We start from the raw sequence: 20212 nt of genomic DNA on the forward strand, positions 1-20212 counted from the left end.
TTTCACGAAAATGAATGTAGCAAGAGCTAAAAATATTGTATTTTCCCCTGAAACAATCTCTGGTTTGTAAAGTATGGAGGTGGTTTTGTCCCGAGAGCATAAGATACAGTTTAAAATAAGCCATTTGTTTTATGGAACATTTTATTAAATTGTTCAATGCGCATAACGTCTGCAACACCTCACATGGGACATATTCAGGAACGAGAATAAACGAGCATCTTTTAACCGGGCGAGATGGTCGTAGGTTAGGGGCGCGCGGCTGTGAGCTTGCATCCGGGAGATAGTGGGTTCGAATGCCACTGTCGGCAGCCCTGAAGATGGTTTTCCGTGGTTTCCCATTTTGACACCAGGCAAATGCTGGGGCTGTACCTTAATTAAGGCCACGGCCGCTTCCTTCCAACTCCTAGGCCTTTCCTATCCCATCGTCGCCATAATACCTATCTGTGTCGGTGCGATGTAAAGTCACTAGCAAAAAAAAAAAGCATCGTTTAGTACTGAAGATGATCTCCTCAGTTGGTTAATTAATGATTTCCTGTCATATATTAAGAAACTTAAAATGCATTCAGAGAAAGTAAAAAAGAGTCATGAGAGAAATGTATCAGGCATAGATCTTGACTACCCAGTCCACTGTGGCCTGCGTAAAATACCTCATAAGTATACATTTGCGTTATGCATTGATGAGGAACCTAACGAGCTATGACATCGAGCTCTTCTTCAGCTACCTAAGACGCCAAGCGGAATACAATGACATTATGGTTCGTGTGGCAAAAAAAAAAAAAAAAAAAATAAAAAAATAAAAAAAATAAAAAAAATAAAAAAAATAAAAAAAAACAGATTGTAAAGGCTGTTTAGAACATATTTCTCCAGCTACTCAAAGTCCAACATTGTGTCTTATTCGTCTTCAAGATCGAGGAGACCTCAGATACCGAAAATCGTCTGTGGCACTTCTGCAGTGAACGACGGAATTTGTCACTTCCGCTACGCAGTACTTGTCCCGAAGGGAGTTACTAAAATGTGTACGTTTATTTTTTCGAAAGACATGTTCAACAGAGAAATTAAGTGTGGAAAGTGTAAACGCGACAAACCACCTCTTTTTCTACTATGAAAATTTCTGAGACCTCTGTTAGACAACATTGCTTTGAGCCACTCAAGTAGAAGAGAGAAAGTTTTGAAACTTGATAAGAAGCCCCTCAGAAGGAAAGTTTTGAAACTTCAATGACATATCCAAGCCATTGCAGCACCGCTCTATAAATAAAGTACTGTCAATACTCGCAAAAACATTCAGTTCTTTTTATTTAGGATATACTTTACTTATTGACATATACGGCCATGCGAATACAAGGGGGGCAAGACCGCGATCCTAGCGGCTGAATGGTGAACTAGGAAGCAACCCGTTTCCACGAGTGCATTTCAAGGCCTTGTATTATAGCGTAGGCAACGCATAGAATAATGCTTAACCTCTAGCATTTCGTAATTCCATTTGATGACGTAATTAGACAAGGAATAACTCGTATAAATCATAATTCCTCTCTATATTATCCCATAATGACGCTAACTTAGCATGAATGGCTTCACAAAACCCAATAATAAAATCTAATGCACGCAAATACTCATATCCAGCAGTGTGATAATCTACATTCCTACTCGCAAATAATCGTATTCTCATTTGCTATCATAATTCACTCGACATATGTATAGCCACATCTTTCGAGATATCGATCTTGTCATAATTTAACTTAGTACGGTATAATTCAAATGTATCACTTCAGTGAGTCACTTCACTTCTTAAATATTTCACACTTGTTGTAAATTATATTAGATAATTATGTCTGGATTAAGAACTAATATCTAGCAAACTTAGCTCGTCGTTCAGCAAGTACGGCGTCTTCTGTAGCTTTCCGCGTCACATCTCTGGTCCTCGGCTGGCTGCGGTCTATGGAACGGCTGGAGTCTTTCCTCTCATCAGGTCTGGTCTGTTGGCCGGTTCATATTCATCTCCAGGTCGGTCCACCTCGAAATTAGTAAGACATCTGCTTCTTCATTCTTGAGCTAGTGATATAATCCGAGAATTCCAACGAGGAATCGTTAATTTTTAAAGCTTTTAAAAATAATAATCTCTTCTCAATATCCTTATGTCTTTCTTATCAATTCGGTCAATCAAATATTTTACACTTGGTTCAGTGTCCTCGATCTTACTTTTTTAAATCTGTAATTTTATGATATTTCTATTCTCGAAGGATTAATTATTTCTCAATTTTTCTTCTCAGAAAATGATTTCTGTACATTTTTCCTCTTCTTTATGCCCTGTTTGTGATGAGCTTCGACGTATCGTTTTACTTCGTATCGCTACAGCTGGTGAACATATTTGAATCAAATTTTTGTACTTCACGCCGCGATTACTTTCTTCAGTGTCGAATAACAAGTATTATGCCGTATTTTCTCGTTTACCAAAGGTAATATCTCCGTAATTTCGACTATCGTGGCAATTATTCTCCTCTTCCGCCGCAGCTGAATTGATATACGTCTTGTCTCTATCTTTTCAATTTTGTAAGTGTGTTATTAATAATATCTTATATTTTACTTGTTTTTCGAAACAATCCATTTGATACCGTTCTGTTCTCTCCTCACAGCCTTTTAAAATTGTATGTTCCAACTTGGTCATGGCCTCCTATAAACTTCTAACTTCTAAGATACTTTTCATACAATTCCGACCTGTGTGGTCCATACCTCTGCTTGACGCCATTTTGAAACACGTCAGAAAATGCAATGGACACATTATCGGGTGTCTGAAAAACGACTGACTAGACAGTCTCTGTGGACAGATTTTTTTCTCGGCTTTAGAAAGTGTGGGGAGAATAATAAACTGGTCGATGGTCATGCCGAACGATTTTAAAGTGGGTTCGGGGCGAAGAGTGATGTTACCGATATGGAGTAGATTTGGTTCGTGGCTAGGGCGAAAGAGCTGAATTTGAGGAGGCACTGATCGCAACAGGATAGGAAGGTGTCGACGTCGGTTTGAATGTTCCAGTTGAAGTTTTGGTCAGGGGGACAAGGAGAAATGATGGCGATGTTATCCCCGAACTGGTGAGTTGTTCAAAGATGTCGGCTATAAATAAAAAAAAAAAAAAAAACAGACGAACGGAAAGTAGTGATCCCTGAAGGACTCCATAGTTTATAGGGAAGGAAGATGAGTTGCCGGTGGATGGAGATCCGCGCGATGTGGTTAGAAAGGAAGCAGTTAAGTGGATATGGAAAGCTGGTAGGATGAAGTAATGATGTTTGAACACAAGAATGGTATTCTAGACGGGGTCAAAGGCTTGGTGGAATTCTAATGATTTTATGAAATGCTTTCACTCTTCGTCCTGAGGTCAAGGTAGTCATTTGTTGAGTGATGCTATTTTGCGGGGGCAATATGATGGAATTTTCATATTCATGGGGCACTTCTGTTTATGTAGGGCTTGCGTTGTACCGCTACCAATGAGCTGTTAAACAAGGCTACCTCTGAAATTATTTTTGAAGACATCGTGACAGATGACAACTTTACAGATCACGATTATCACGATTATGACATTCACTTGATATATGCCCTTTATTTTTGCATTTCAAACTAATTATACATGTTTTGCAATTCTTTGAAATATTCCCACATTAATGACATGAATGACACTTTTTTCCATCCCTAACTCCAGAATTCCGTTTCGTTAATTCATTGACAGTTCCATGTTTACCGTAAATAGTTTTTTCACTGATACCGGTATATGAATTTTCGACTTAGCCGTCACCGTGACTGCAATATATGTTTCACCTCTTCTTGTAATTCGCAGCTCATAACTAACACTTACTTTTGTGATTTTCTCCGGGTTTTATCTCTTTGTGATAAATCATGTCACGTTGCATAAATGTGGTCCGTTTCCTTCTGCAGCGCACAAGTTACCTTCATCTATCGGTTTGTTCAGTAGCGATATCTTCGTTTGAACATCACGCGATTTTGCGAAATGTCCTTGCATACCGTATAACTAATCCCATTCGATGTTATGAAATTCATGATGTAAAGAGTAGATATTCTCTGTAGACTGAGTATGGTAGTTTTTTTGTCCCAAATATATCTCGCAGTTTCACAAGTCCGAAAAAAGAGTAGCGTTACAAAAATGTTGCAAAGTTTGGGCTGGGAAGACTTGGGAGAAAAGAGACGAGCTGCTCGACTAAGTGGTATGTTCCGAGCTGTCAGTGGATAGATGGCGTGGGAGGACATCAGTAGACGAATAAGTTTGAGTGGTGTCTTTAAAGGTAGGACGGCTCACAATATGAAGATAAGGTTGGAATTCAAGAGGACAGATTGGGGCAAATATTCGTTTATAGGAAGGGGAGTTCGGGACTGGAATAACTTACCAAAGGAGTTGTTCAATACATTTCCAATTTCTTTGCAATCATTTAAGGAAAGGCTAGGAAAACAACAGATAGGGAATCTGCTACCTGGGCGACTGCCCTAAAGGCAGATCAGTAGTGACTGTACAGTATTGTATTGTATACAACGAAGGCAGAACACATGTGTATGATATATATACAATATGAAGTATTTCAATCAATCAATCAATACTGATCTGCATATAGGGCAGTCGCCCAGGGGGCAGATTCCCTATCTGTTGCTTTCCTAGCCTTTTCCGAAATGATTTCAAAGAAATTGGAAATTTATTGAACATCTCCCTTGGTAAGTTATTCCAATCCCTAACTACCCTTCCTATAAATGAATATTTGCCCCAGTTTGTCCTCTTGAATTCCAACTTTTATCTTCATATCGTGATCTGTCCTACTTTTATAAACGCCATTCAAACTTATTCGTCTACTAATGTCATTCCACGCCATCTCACCGCTGACAGCTCGGAACATACCACTTAGTCGAGCAGCTCTTCTTCTTTCTCTCAATTCTTCCCAACCCAAACATTGCAACATTTTTGTAACGCTACTCTTTTGTCGGAAATCACCCAGAACAAATCGAGCTGCTTTTCTTTGGATTTTTTCCAGTTCTTGAATCAGGTAATCCTGGTGAGGGTCCCATACACTGGAACCATACTCTAGTTGGGGTCTTACCAGAGACTTATATGCACTCTCCTTTACATCCTTACTACAACCCCTAAATACCCTCATAACCATGTGTAGAGACCCTTTATTTACAATCCCATTTATGTGATTACCCCAGTGATTGTCTTTAGTATATCCCCAGAAATCTGATCAATTCCAGCCGCTTTTCTAGTTTTCAACTTTTGTATCTTATTGTAAATGTCATTGTTATCATATGTAAATTTTATTACTTCTTTGGCCTTAGTCTCTTCCTCTATCTCGACATTATCCTTGTAACCAACAATCTTTACATACTGCTGACTGAATACTTCTGCCTTTTGAAGATCCTCACATACACACTCCCCTTGTTCATTAATTATTCCTGGAATGTCCTTCTTGGAACCTGTTTCTGCCTTAAAATACATATACATACCCTTCCATTTTTCACTAAAATTTGTATGACTGCCAATTATGCTTGCCATCATGTTATCCTTAGCTGCCTTCTTTGCTAGATTCAATTTTCTAGTAAGTTCCTTCAATTTCTCCTTACTTCCACAGCCATTTCTAACTCTATTTCTTTCCAGTCTGCACCTCCTTCTTAGTCTCTTTATTTCTCTATTATAATAAGGTGGGTCTTTACCATTCCTTACCACCCTTAAAGGTACAAACCTGTTTTCGCATTCCTCAACAATTTCTTTAAACCCATCCCAGAGTCTGTTTACATTTTTATTCACCGTTTTCCACCGATCATAGTTACTTTTTAGAAACTGCCTCATACCTGCTTTATCAGCCATATGGTACTGCCTAACAGTCCTACTTTTAAGACCTTCCTTTCTATCACATTTATTTTTGACTACGACAAAAACAGCTTCATGATCACTAATACCATCTATTACTTCAGTTTCCCTATAGAGCTCATCTGGTTTTAAGAGCACCACATCCAGGATATTTTTCCCTCTGGTTGGTTCCATCACTTTCTGAATCAGCTGCCCTTCTCATATTAACTTATTTGCCATTTGTTGGTCATGCTTCCTATCGTTCGCATTTCCTTCCCAATTTACATCTGGCAAATTCAGATCTCCCGCTACAATCACATTTCTTTCCATGTCGTTTCCCACATAGCTGACTATCCTATCAAATAATTCCGAATCCGCATCAGTGCTACCCTTTCCCGATCTGTACACCCCAAATATATCAAGTTGCCTATTATCTTTAGAAATGAGCCTTACACCTAGAATTTCATGTGTCTCATCTTTAACTTTTTCGTAGCTTACAAATTCTTCTTTCACCAGAATGAAAACTCCCCCTCCCACCTTTCCTATCCTATCTCTACGATACACACTCCAGTGCCGTGAGAAAATTTCTGCATCCATTATATCATTTCTCAGCCATGATTCAACTCCTATTACAATATCTGGTAAATATATATCTATTAAATTACTTAATTCTATTCCTTTCTTTACAATACTTCTACAGTTCAGCACTAACAATTTTATGTCATCCCTACTTGATTTCCAGTTCCCTGTTCCCTTATCACCGCTCCCTAGGCCATCCCGTCGCCAATATTTACGCAATTATTTTGATCTGGTCTAAGCGTACGGTGTACTTGACACATCTTAAGTACGGTACCTTCACAAGGATGCATAATTCTTCACAACCCACCTACTGAGAAATTCCATCAATTGCCTCTCATTATACCATGACAGACATACCCGAGATCGTAATACTCCTCTCCGTGCATTATCGATCCACAAACTACCACGTTCACCAACTCCTTCACAGTTTTCGCATTTCGTGAATGGAACAACATTCTTTAGAATATCATGAATACACAAAGCGAAAATGCTTTCAAAGGAGCAGTGTTGGAGTTGTTGTGTAACTAGATTTATATTTCCTATTTCCGTCGTACTTATTTAAGTGTGTCTTCTTTTATATTCTTCTAACATAACTCACTGATGCATGTTATATTCTTTGAACACCGTAGGTCTACAGTATAATATGCTGTATAATATATATTTGGATTCTATTCCGCTAAATAATATTTTTTGTTCGACCATTCTGTAATACGTTAATTACATGTGATGTAATAAAAAAGCAAAGAAAGAGTACATTATCCAACAAGCCTATAATGAAAATAATTAAGGCACGAGTATGTTTATATTCATAAATTTCTGTCATATGTTTTCAAAGCTTTGATAGAAGGTTATAATAACGTAGCTTTATTTCAAATACAAATTGTTTATTGTACAGTTGGCGAGGTGAATTTGCGGGAATGTGCCGTGTGTTTGTGGAATATTGGAAGTAGAAGGTGTATTGATGTTAATGTGTGTGTCCGACATGCTTGATTTTGGAACAAGTGCGTTGAGCGCAGGTGCGATGCTATCCTTACCTAATTGGTCAAATAGATGTATCATAATGAAAATCTGAATTCTGATTGATGGAGAACCTGTATCACAGGGAAAATCTGAACGCTAATTGGTGGAGAACCTGTATCGTAATGAAACTTGAACTATAATGACCCTAATTAAGATTCATTTTTCTGGCATATAATATTTATATTTCGGCATCGTCGAGCATAAAGTTACCTTCGTACTGGATATGAAAGCCCTGGGAGGTGTGGAGGGTAAAGTCTTCTAATATCCGTAACGTCGTCGCTTGGTAGGGTAGAGCGGTTAGCTCTACGCCCGGCTGCCTTTGCCACCAGCAATTAATCTGTTACTCAGTTTTGGTGTAGGATGAGTGAACCTCAAAGCCATGTGCACCACCGGAAGTGGAAATCTAGTTTTTTAAAATATTTCCACTTCCTCACGGTGAATCGAACCACCGTCATTTCGGGTGAATCGAGCATGCCGTTACCGCCTCGGTTAGGTAGCCGTTATGATGCTGTCATTTATTAAAGTACTGTTGTTATCGCAACTATCTATCACCAACTAGCCGTATCCGATATCGATTAATATCGTACGTGGAATAATCCTGAATCAACTCAAATAGAGATTGCACAATCTGCACAATTAAATTAAAACTAGGAAATGTTCCCATGCTTCGCTACGATATTCTACATTGTATACGGATATCGAAGGAAATTACTGTACATGCAGTGAATAAGAATTTTTTAAATTACATGTCTCATAGCGTTATCCAGAAACAGCAGGGGAGGCTTCTATTCATTGCTTCCAATTTAAAATGTGAGTTGCGGAATTATGATAACGGTAGGCTCACTTGCCTACTACCTTTCAAAATCGAGTAGGTAAGTTTCATTACCTACTGTGCGGTCACAATCGATTTTGAGGAGTTTTCGTTATGATGGCAGGCGCCCTTTCTCTACTTCCAGACAGATTACAGTTGATGTTACGTCGAACCCGAAAATCTATCCGATAAAACGGAATTCGTCTGATAGTCACACAGGTGATGACTTTTATTATTTTCCACAAACTTAAAACTTTATTTACAACGTTATTTCTCGTACAAAAACAAAAACTGTTCTCCCAACCAAAGAGTACAAAATCTGGTGGGTGCATTCCATTTAGTCTCTGGATGTAACATACCTCCCACCTTTTGGTTTTCTTTATTCCCCCGTTAACAGAAAACCAAAATGAACCAATAAAATAATCTGACAGTCATTTCACCTTCACAGTTTAACAAGACCTATATCGTGCAGGGAGTTTCACCAAACGTCCACTTTTCGTTTTCAATTCATCTTTTACAGCAGAAATAACACTTTCTTGCTCATTATCTCCATCATCTTCCACGTGTAAGGTATCCTGCGATGAAGTAATCTCCAGTGGGTACAAACGTTGAATGGGCCTGATGATGTCCCGTCCAGCAGTCTGCACTCGAACCACTCTTGTGTTACCATCTTTACCAGGAAACATCTCAATCACTTTACCCAAAGGCCAATCGAGTCTTTTCCTTTGATCAGACCCTACTAACACAATGTCACCAATCTTTAGCATCCTTCGACACTTTCCTTTAATTTGCGGATGTACTAAAAGGCTCAGGTAATCATCACGGAACCTTTTCCTCAATTCCTCCCGTAAACGCTGCAGGTACTTGGCCCGTCTTCTGAGATCAGTCTTGTGAAGGCAATCCAGATCAGGGACTCCAATCGACCGGTTGTCCTGCAGGAACATTGCAGGAGTCAGTGGCACTAAGTCGCTTGGATCCTCAGACAGGTACGTCAAAGGCCTAGAATTTACCACAGACTCCACATCGCATAAGACAGTCAAAGCCTCTTCGTAGGTGAGAGAGGCTCTTCCCAATGTCCTCTTCAACAACTTCTTGACCATTTGAATGATCCTCTCCCACCATCCACCCCACCAAGCAGCCGTGGGTGGAATGAATTTCCACTGGATCCTCCTTGAAGATGTTTCCTCTTCTATCTTATGCCAGTCCAAAGAGTCAAAGGAATTCACAGCTCCTGTGAAGTTGGTCCCATTGTCACTGTATATAACTCTTGGTCGTCCCCGCCTTGCAATAAATCGTCTAAGTCCTTGAAGAAATGCTTCTGTGCAAAGGTTTAACACCAGATCAATATGTACAGCTCGATACACAGCACAAGTAAACAACAAAATCCAAGCTTTCTCTCCACCCCTTAAAATCAGCGGCCCAGCAAGATCAACCCCACTGACCTCGAAGACGGACGAATCTTTCACTCTATCTTCTGGCAATGGAGCAGGTTCTACATCAATTTTCTTTGACTCAAATCGTCGACATTTGACACATTTTGTGATCACCCTTCGTACTGTCTTCCGACCTCTTAAGATCCAGTATTCTTCCCTTAATATTCTAAGTAACACCCCAACACCCGCATGAGAATATTGTATGTGGTAGTCTCTGATTAGAATCTCTACAAGTTTGTGACTGGAAGGCAGAAGAATGGGATATCTAAAATTTTCCTCATCTTCTCTTTGAACAATTTTAGTCTTCAGCCTCAGAAGACCATCTTGGTCCACAAAGGTGCAAAGGGAGTTCAGTCGTCGTCTTTCAGTTTCTTCCAGAACCCCTGTCTGGACAAGACGCAGGAGCCTTCTCTCCGCCTGTGCTAGTTCTGAAGCAGAGAGATCACCCGCACTTTTGCAACTGCTACGTTTCAATGATTTTCCAACAAATCGCAGTATCCATCCTATGAGCCTGACAATTTGAAAAAAACTCGGAAAATCTTCTTAAGTACCAGGCATCTCCATTCTCCGCTGAGGAATTGATTAGTGATGGAGATATTTTTCTTCTCTCTTGTTTGGCGATGTCATCATCCACGTTGACTTCTGATGTCGGCCATTCCCCTTCTGCCAACTTCAACCAGTGGGGCCCCTCCCACCATTTGGAGTCTATCAGGACTTCTGCGGAACAGCCTCGAGATGGAAGGTCAGCTGGATTCTGCTCCCCAGGAACATGCCTCCAGTCTTCTTGTCTCATCAGAGATCTAATCTCCTTCACTCGACTGTTCACAAATACTCCCCACGACTCATCTCTCTTGATCCAATACAATGCCGCTGAAGAGTCCGTCCAATAAAACTCGGAGATGTTCAAGTTCAGACTTTCTCTGACCAAGTTTGCTAGTCGACTACCAATACAGCATGCCAGGAGCTCCAATCGCGGCATTGAAATTTCCTTCAGTGGTGAAACTGTTGTCTTTGCCATGACCAGCTGAACAGAAACAATCTCTTCAGTATCGGCACAGCTTCGTATGAAGACAGCTGCAGCATAAGCACTCCGACTGGCATCACAAAATGTATGTAAACTCCAGGTTTGTTCAGACCTGCTTACTACGAAATGTCTCGGTATTTTCACTTCAGAGAGTCGCCAAACTTCAGCTTCCCATTTTCTAAACTTCTGTACATCCTCTGGCAATGGATCATCCCACCCCATCTTCGAATTCCAGCTATCCTGAATGAGAAGTTTAGGGAATAAGGTCAGAGGACATGAAAAACCAATGGGATCAAAAATCCTCTGAGCAGATGACAAGATTTTTCTTCGTGTAACACATCCAGTCTCATTTTGAGGTCTCACATCACAGTACAATACATCTTCTTCCTTGTCCCATAATAATCCAAGAACAGGAGAAATCTTCTCAAACGTATTCTCTTTTCCCCTTGAGGTGTATTCCCAGCCACGTAGTTCAAATCTGGCTCCTGAAAGTAGTTTTCATAGATTTCTCAACAAATTGCGTCGTATCCTCCTCTGAATGAAGGGATGTTACGCAGTTGTCGACATAATGAGCTTTTTAATAGTTGTGCTGTTTCTTGCAGTTCAGGAGGGCTGTTTTCTAAATGGAGATCAAGAACAGCACCCAACAAGAATGGACTACACTTGAGCCCAAATACAACTCGTCGATGTCGGAATATCTTGAATTTCTTCATGGAGGAATGCTCCCACCATAGGAATCTCAAGAAATCTCTGCCTGAAGGAGCAATAGAAATTTGCAGAAAGGCCCTTTTTATGTCCGAAATTACTCCAATTTCATGACGGCGAAACCTGATCAGAATAGGTGGAATTTGTTCCAGCAGATTTGGTCCTTTCTCCAGGCACTCATTCAGAGATGGACTTTCCTTCCCCCTGCAAGAAGCATCAAATACGGGTCTTAACGGTGTGGTTGAATTTTCTTTGAATACACCTCTGTGAGGTAAATAGTGACATTTATTCTCAAGGTCTTGAAAGGGTACCTCTTCAATCACCCCTTCTTGAAGCCAATCCTGAAACACAACATTGTATTCCTGATACTTGTTGCTACTCAACAGTTTGTTAGTTGTCGTCCTGCACCTCTTCTCAGCAATTTCCAAATTGTCGCGGAGCTCCTCAGATACCTCATTCCATGGTAGATGGACTTCGTAACGGCCTTCCTCGTCGATTGAGACAGTCTTCTTAAAATGATCCAAGGTAGCCATTTCTATTTCTTTCTTCGATGTCTTCTCAGCAGGATCCCTAATTCCCAGGGTGTCCAACTTCCATAAATCAGTGATTGCAGTGTTCAAAGTCAACATCGACGATACCACCGTACTGGATGAGTCTGAGAGACTGTTCAGAGATAGCCTCCCCATAACAACCCACCCAAGTCGAGTCTCAACAGCCACTGGTCCACATTCCATGTTTTTTATTCTTCCAGTGAGAAGTATTCCGTAGGTGTCCGCTCCTAAAAGAAGTTCAATTTCAGGCGTCCCTTCTCCAGAATCAGAGAGAAAGATTCTATTTTTTTCGAGTTCTTTCATCCAAGGACCACTTTGGATTCTAGGGACAGTACCACAAATAATCGGTTGATCCAATACAGAGATCTTACATGTGTACCTGCCATCTAAACTGCTCAACTGTATTTGATAATTAAAATGTAGATACTCTTTTGATTCAGTTCCTCCAAACAGAGCATGAATCATGTTTTCAGATCCCGACGGTTCCAGTCCGATGGTATCTACCAGTTTCTTTAATATGTATGATCGTTGTGATCCACTATCTATGAGTGCTCTTACTACCCGATCCCCTTTTCTTCCTGTGATCTTCACCAACAAGGTCTGCAGAAGAACATCCTGACTACAGTTTTGGTTACCCAAGGTAGCACTGGCACCTTCCTTTTCGTCTTGTGTTTCTTCCACATTTTCCTTGGAAATATTTGAAGGTAATGTTGGGCACATTAGAATAACATGTTTCTTTCCACAGAAGTGACACAGTACATTACCCTTACAGATCTTGGCAACATGACCAGGTTTCAAGCACTGAAAACAATACCCTGCTTTCATCAAAATATTCTTTCTTTCCACTAGAGTCATCTTCTGTACCCTGAAGCACTCTTTGCTCTCATGAGATTTACTGCAGAATACACATACATTTCCAAGATCTTTAATGTCTCCTGTGAACAGACTACTAGCAGTGGCCATGTTTTCCACTTCGTTTAACCTAGGTTTCTGCTTTGTAGGCTTCGGATTTGCTGTATTAAATCCTCCTTGGGCAAGTGCTACCCTCTGTTCACCTTCCTCTTTATTCTTGAGGAATACAATCAGTTGCGAGAGTTTGTCACAGTATAAATCCTCGGTAGAGTCACTAACAGGGCGATGGACAGAATTTCTAAGCCATATTCTCAGCAGGTCTTCTGGTAGAGATGACTCAACTAACGGAAACAAGAATGCTGCGTACTTGTCAGCAGTCATGCCCAGAGATTCAAGGGATCTAAGGTGGGATTCTAAGCGATCATAGAGCTTTAGGAGAGTTAGTCTTTGTGTTGAAGAAACATTTTGAATCACAAGTCCAAGTAGTTCACGAACATAAAATTCTACGAGTAATTCTTCTTTTCCAAATCTACTTTTAAGCCACTGAACTGCACTATCATAATTTTTAGCTGTTGGAGGGAAACTAGTTACCACCTCCCTAGCTCTACTTCCTTCAACAGTACATTGGATCAAATATTGAAATTTATCTTCCTTTTCTATGTCTGAGTCGTCATGAATTCGACGAAACTGACTCCAAAACCCTAACCAGTCCCTAACCTCTCCGGAAAATTTTCGAAGTTCGATTTTCGGCAGTTTGAGCTTTTTCTGTGAGAAACCTACGAAACCATCACTCGATATTTGATTTCCTTCAGTTGTACGTTGTGTTAATACAACACACTCCATTCTCTGACGAGCTTCATCTACTTTATCACGATATTCATTCACTTTGTCGTATTCATTTGTGTATCGTTCTTCGTCACTGTCGTCGAGAAGCACTTCAAATATTTTCTCATCGGCATCCTTGAGTTCATTTTCTAGTCGTTCTAGTTTAGTAAAATGCAATCTTACCTTGTTGGGGTCTGTTTCCGCCATCACCGCATCGTATGTTTTCGTGAACATCGCACGTATTGGTTTTCGCGATTTAGTCAACTTATCCATTTCAAATTACTGCTTTGTTCACGTCCTGTCACGGTCGCCACTAATATTACGTCGAACCCGAAAATCTACCCGATAAAACGGAATTCGTCTGATAGTCACACAGGTGATGACTTTTATTATTTTCCACAAACTTAAATATTTACATCGTTATTTCTCGTACAAAAAACAAAAACTGTTCTCCCAACCAAAGAGTACAAAATCTGGTGGGTGCATTCCATTTAGTCTCTGGATGTAACAGTTGAGGAGTTTTTATTATAATAGCCGGCACCTTCGCTACTGCCAGTCAAAACTGAGTTGTGCTGTTATCATGACAGGTCCCTTTTCTTAATGACAGCCACACCGAGTTGGCGAGTTTCCATTATAATAGCAAGGCCACCATGCCAATGCTAGTCACATTTTAGATGGGTAAATTTGTTTAAAATGGCGGGCACACTTGCCTACTCCCAAACACAATCGGTTAGGGAAGTTTTCAACAAAATTGCATCCTCCCTTGACTTCTGCCAGTTATATCGAGAAGGGAATTGTTAATTACGATGGTAGTCCATCCTTACTAATGGTAGTTACAAAGGAGTTGCAGAAGGATCCCATTCCTACTGCCAGTCAAAGTCGATGTGGAGAGTAATGATTACAATAGCAGACGCCCTCCTGCTGAGAGTCACTATCGATGTAAAATATTAATCATAATGGCAAACATGCCATTTCTACATCGCTACAAATCGACTTCAATGAATATATATAGGTTGACATACGAAGCATATGCATGTTTACAATATTGCAAACCTTCATTTACAGATTAACTGTTGCTAAACGATACATCATATCGACAAGCAGATTGTACCATAAGACACCTCATTTAGCTGTCTAAATGGCTGGTAATAAGATATTTTCTCCTGTATCACCTATTTATTGATAAAATTGAGTTGGAATTATTGAATAGGGTGAAATTTGGGTGTTTTCTCACAGTGCATTACTTTTGGGTACTAATATTACAACTACAAACATAGAATTTGGCTCACGCATGAATACTGGATGGGCCAATGTTCGTGTAGAATTAGATGATTCTACCTTTCGTATATGTGATTCGAATTACGAATTATACGTAAACAAAGAACAAAATGTAGGTATAAACGAGAAATAGAGGCAAATCTAACATATTTATTTAAATAAAATCGTAACGACCGTGTGTCTGTACATAGGCCAGTTTGGCGAAATTTCCGTACAGTTTCATATTTAGAATCCACCTGTCCTTGGGTAGGTTTTAGGGCCATTATTGTTTCCAAATCCCAGAATTTACTGGCGGTTTTTAGGAAACAGAAACAGTGATTTTGTGTTCCCATAAAATACACATAACCGAACTTAATGGAAATGTACCTGCTTTAATGGAGATCAATTTCTAAACCTTTTTTCTCATATGCGTCATTTCGATACGAGGACTGATAAGGGAGATATCATTAACGAACTGTTTTTCGGTACAAGTCCACCTGACTTAACAGCGGGTGCGTGTAAAGCCTATTTGTTTTAACTTGAAAACTACTGAAGATATTTCAACTAAACTTCATATTTAGCATCCGCCTGTCCAAAGGTAGGTTTTCAGGTCCATACCATGTCGAATTCCCGAAATGGACTTGGGGTTTATTGGGAACCGAAACAGTGATTTTACTCTCCCGCAATGTATAAAAGACCAGGCTGACTGGAAATCGACCAATTTTCATTGAAATTCATCTCTAAAACTTTTTTCTCATGAGCATTTTTTCGACAGGAGGAATAATAAGGGAGATATCAGGAACAATCGGTTTTGCAGGCTAAGTCTAGAGGACATAGCCCAAAAGGTGTTGTACGTGGAGCAGATTCCTTATATATCTATATAAATAAAATCGTAAAGACCGTGTGTCTGTGCATTGAATATTATGGCGAAATTTTCGTACAGCTATCCATTTAAGGGGTAATAATGACAAGCTGCATATTTTAGCTATAGTTTCCTGAATCTGCTAAATTTTAACCCCATCGCCCAAAATCAAGATTGCGGCACAATCTGCCAGACGATCCAGAAAATTGAAATTAGCTGAAGTGATACGATTTAGCCTATAACCGACGGAAAATTCCAAAGATCTTTAAATTTTTCATGCCGGGCTGAGTGTCTCAGACGGTTGAGGCACTAGCCTTCTGACCCCAACATGGCAGGTTCGATCCTGGCTCAGTCCAGTGGTATTTGAAGGTGCTCAAGTACGTCAGCCTCGTGTCGGTAGATTTACTGCCACGTAAAAGAACTCCTGCGGGACTAAATTCCGGCACCTCGGCGTCTCAGAAAACCATAAAAGAGTAGTTAGTGGGACGTAAAGCAAATAACATTATTATTTAAATTTTTCACTTTTTATCCCCGAAGAATATCGAAATATGGAGGCAATTTTAATGACGGTGCAGACCTTCGTTTCGAGGTATTTTGTGGCTAAACGGTCAGTCGTATCAGAAAACGGATGGCCCAATCTCAGTTCAATTTGGTCCTATGATGTTTCGCCGTATCTCTATTCATTATATGGTAGTTTTGTCTCATTTTCTCGATTATACCTACATTTTCCTCTTTGTACACGTATAATTCGTAATTCGAATCACTTATATGAAAGAATCATATAATTTTACACGAATATTGGCCCACGCATTATCCATACGTGAGCCAAATTCTATGTATGTAGCTGTCACATTCGTACCCAAAAGTAATGCACTGTGAGGCAACCTTACGAAAATTTCACCCTATTCAACGTTCCTAACTCAATTTTACCCATAAATAGATGAGACAGGAGAAAATGTCTTAAGACCAGCCATTTAGACCGCTAAATGAGGCGTCTTATAGTACAATCCGTTTGTCGATAGCATGCATCATTTAGCAGTAGTTAATCTGTAAATGAAGGTTTGCAATGTTGTAAACATGCATTCATACTTCTTATGTCGATATATATATATTCATTGAAGTCGATTTGTAGCGACGTAGAAAGGGTGTTTTTGCCATTATGATTAATATTTTACATCGATAGTGACTCTCAGCAGGATGGCGTCTGATATTGTAATCATTACTCTCCACATCGACTTTGACTGGCAGTAGGAATGGGATCGTTCTACAACTCCTTTGTAAGTAGCATTAGTAAGGTGGGACTACCATTGTAATTAATAATTCCCTTCTCGATTTGACTGGCGGAACTCAAGGGATCATGCAATTATGTTAAAAACTCCTCTAACCGATTGTGTTTGGGAGTAGGCAAGTGTGCCTGCCATTATAAACAAATTTACCCATCTAAAATGTGACTGGCATTAGGCATAATTGCCCTGCTATTTTAATAGAAGCTTACTAACTCGGTGTGACTGCCATTAAGAAAAGGGGCCTGTCATTATAATATAGCAGCACAACTCAATTTTGTTTGGCAGTAGGGAAGATGCCGGCTATTATAATAAAAACTCCTCAAATGTAATCTGTCTGGAAGTGGGAAAAGGGCGCCTGCCGTTGTAACGAAAACTCTCCAAATCGATTGTGACGACGCAGTAGGTAATGGAGCCTCCTACTCGATTGTGAATGGCGGTAGGCAAGTGAGCCAGCCGTTATCATTACAACTCCGCAACTCACACCTTACATTGGAAACAACGTATGGGAATCTCTCCCTGCTGTTTCTGGATAACGCTAAGAGGCATGCAGTTTAAAAATATCTTATTTACTGCATGCACAGAAATTTACTTCGACAACCGTATACAATGTAGAATACCGTAGTGAAGCACGGGTGCATTTGCTGGTAAGGAGTAGAGATACGACGAAACGTCATAGGACCAACGTTGTAGATCACTCCAAACTGAACGGAGATTGTGTCATCCGTTTTGTGATAGGACTTACCGTTTAGCCACGAAATACCTCGAAACGAAGGTCTACACCGTTATTAAAATTGCCTCCATACTTCGATATTCTTCGGGGATAAAACGTGAATAATTTAAAGATCTTGGAAGTTTTCTGCCGGTTACCGGCTAAAACGTATAATTTTACCTAATTTCATTTTTCTAGCTCGCCTGGCAGATTGTGTCGTAATCTTGATTTTGGGCGAGGGGGTTAAAATTTAGCAGATTCAGGAAACTATAGCTAAAATATGCAGATGGACATTATTACCCCTTAAATGGATAGCTGTACGAACATTTCTCTAAAATAGTCAATGCACAGACACACGGTCGTTAAGATTTTATTTATATAGATAGATAAGGAATCTGCTCCACGTACAACACCTTTTGGGCTATGTCCGCTGGACTTAGCCTGAAAACTGACCGTACATGATATCTCCATTATTAATCCTCCTGTTGAAAACATGCCCATGAGAAAAAAAGAAAGTTTTAGAAATGGATTTCCATCAAGTTTGTCGATTTCCAGTCAAGTTGGTCTTGTACTGTATATATTGTGGGAGAATAAAGTTACCGTTTCAGCTCCCTATAACCCCGAGTCCATTCCGGGAATTTGAAATGGCATGGACCTGAAAGCCTAACTTTAAGCAGGTGGATGCTAAATATAAAGTTTGGTTGAAATACCTTCAGTAGTTTTCAATTTATAAGAAATTCGCTTTGCACGCACCCGCTCTTGATTTATGTCCGGTGGGACTTGTACCGATAAACGGTCCGTTAATGACATCTCCCTTATTAATCCTCGTATCGAAATGATGCGCATGAGAAAAAGGTTTAGAAATTGATTTCCATTATGGCAGTTAGATTTCCATTAAGTTTGGTTGAGTATATTTTGTGAGAATGCAAAATCACGGTTTCGGTTTCGTATAAACGCCCAGTCATTTCAGGAATTTAGAAACAATATTGGCCCTAAAACCTACCCAAGGACAGGCGGATTCTAAATATGAAGTTTGGTGGAAATATGTCCAGTAGTTTTCAAGTTATAGACGAACAGACAAACAGGCAGACATCAAAGATAAAAAATATGTAGATGGTCATTATTACACCTGAAACGGATAACTGTAGAGAAATTTCGCCAAAATGGTGAATGTACAGACGCACGGTCGTTCGATTTTATTTATATAGATAAAATCACTTCTGTTAATGTAATGCTAAAATAAATTGAATTCCCTAACTGTGTTTTAATGTGTCTTGACTTTGAAGTAAAAACTCCATGCAAGCTATGTGTTGAACTAGTCGGGAGGACTCATGGTTAATGCCGTCTGTCGCAGTAGTCGATAACTGAATATTGTGGGTCCATATATTTCCGAAACTTATGTCCCTCTTTGCTGCATCATCTAGTAAATTCTGATTAAATCATTAAGGGTGTTTCATGAATATCAACATTTTTCATTTCAGTAATGTACATCTTTTTACGCGGTATTTCTTATAAATATTATTTGTTTTTATTAAAGTACTCGTAGATGTTAAACACACGGTGTTGCACTTGGGGTATGAAATATCGACTGACAGCCACCGAGTAGAGTGGCTTTGGCACAGCGGCTGGTTTTGGCTAGACTTGCGTTTCCAGATTCAGAGGTCATAGGGGCTGGTCCCAACCGTCGGCTGTCCTGAGAATGGTTTACCGTGGTTTTCCATTGTCCTGAACTAAGAGCGAATGCCGGGATATTTCCTTTGTAGGTCACGGCCGCACACACCTCACCTAGTCCGTGAATCACATCACCAACAAAAGTCTCCTTGGCCTGAGAGACGGCGTTACCGTCTAGGAGGCCCACCGTTCCCTGTTCGGGTGCGGAATGAACACTTTTACACAACCCAACCAATTGGGAGAGACCGAGCAGAGTGGCTACGGCTAAAGAGATAGTAGGTTTAAAACCCACCGTCAGCTGTCCTGAGGATGATTTTCCGTGGTTTTCCATTCTCACTTCTAAGCAAATGCCGGGACAGTTCCAATTTATAGACCATTCTTTATGAATAAATTTTATGTTTACATTCCATGCGGAATTCGAATTGTTTTCCTATTTCACGGATTCTGTTCGGATTACCCGTCATTTCGGATTTACGGGATTCTGATTACTGGGGTTTTAAGAATATTTTCTAACATTCTCTCACTTATGCACTCAATTTTTGTAAATTTTACCCCTTGTTTTTGTAATAGTAGCTGCGTTTTAATACGGATACTTATGTTCAGTGCCTATCTTAACGTAAACTATTAGACATGAGAGAAAAACTGCAGCACTAAAAGTATAATGCACGAATTTAATAATACAATATTATCAACACGGAACTACGTAGGCCTATAGTTTCATGATAATAATATTGAAGATAAATTATTGTATTTAACACACTGAGGCCCATGGTGCTACAACCTTGACGGGCCT

Source organism: Anabrus simplex, chromosome 1 (genome assembly GCF_040414725.1).
Source record: "Anabrus simplex isolate iqAnaSimp1 chromosome 1, ASM4041472v1, whole genome shotgun sequence".
In the NCBI taxonomy this organism is placed as follows: domain Eukaryota; kingdom Metazoa; phylum Arthropoda; class Insecta; order Orthoptera; family Tettigoniidae; genus Anabrus; species Anabrus simplex.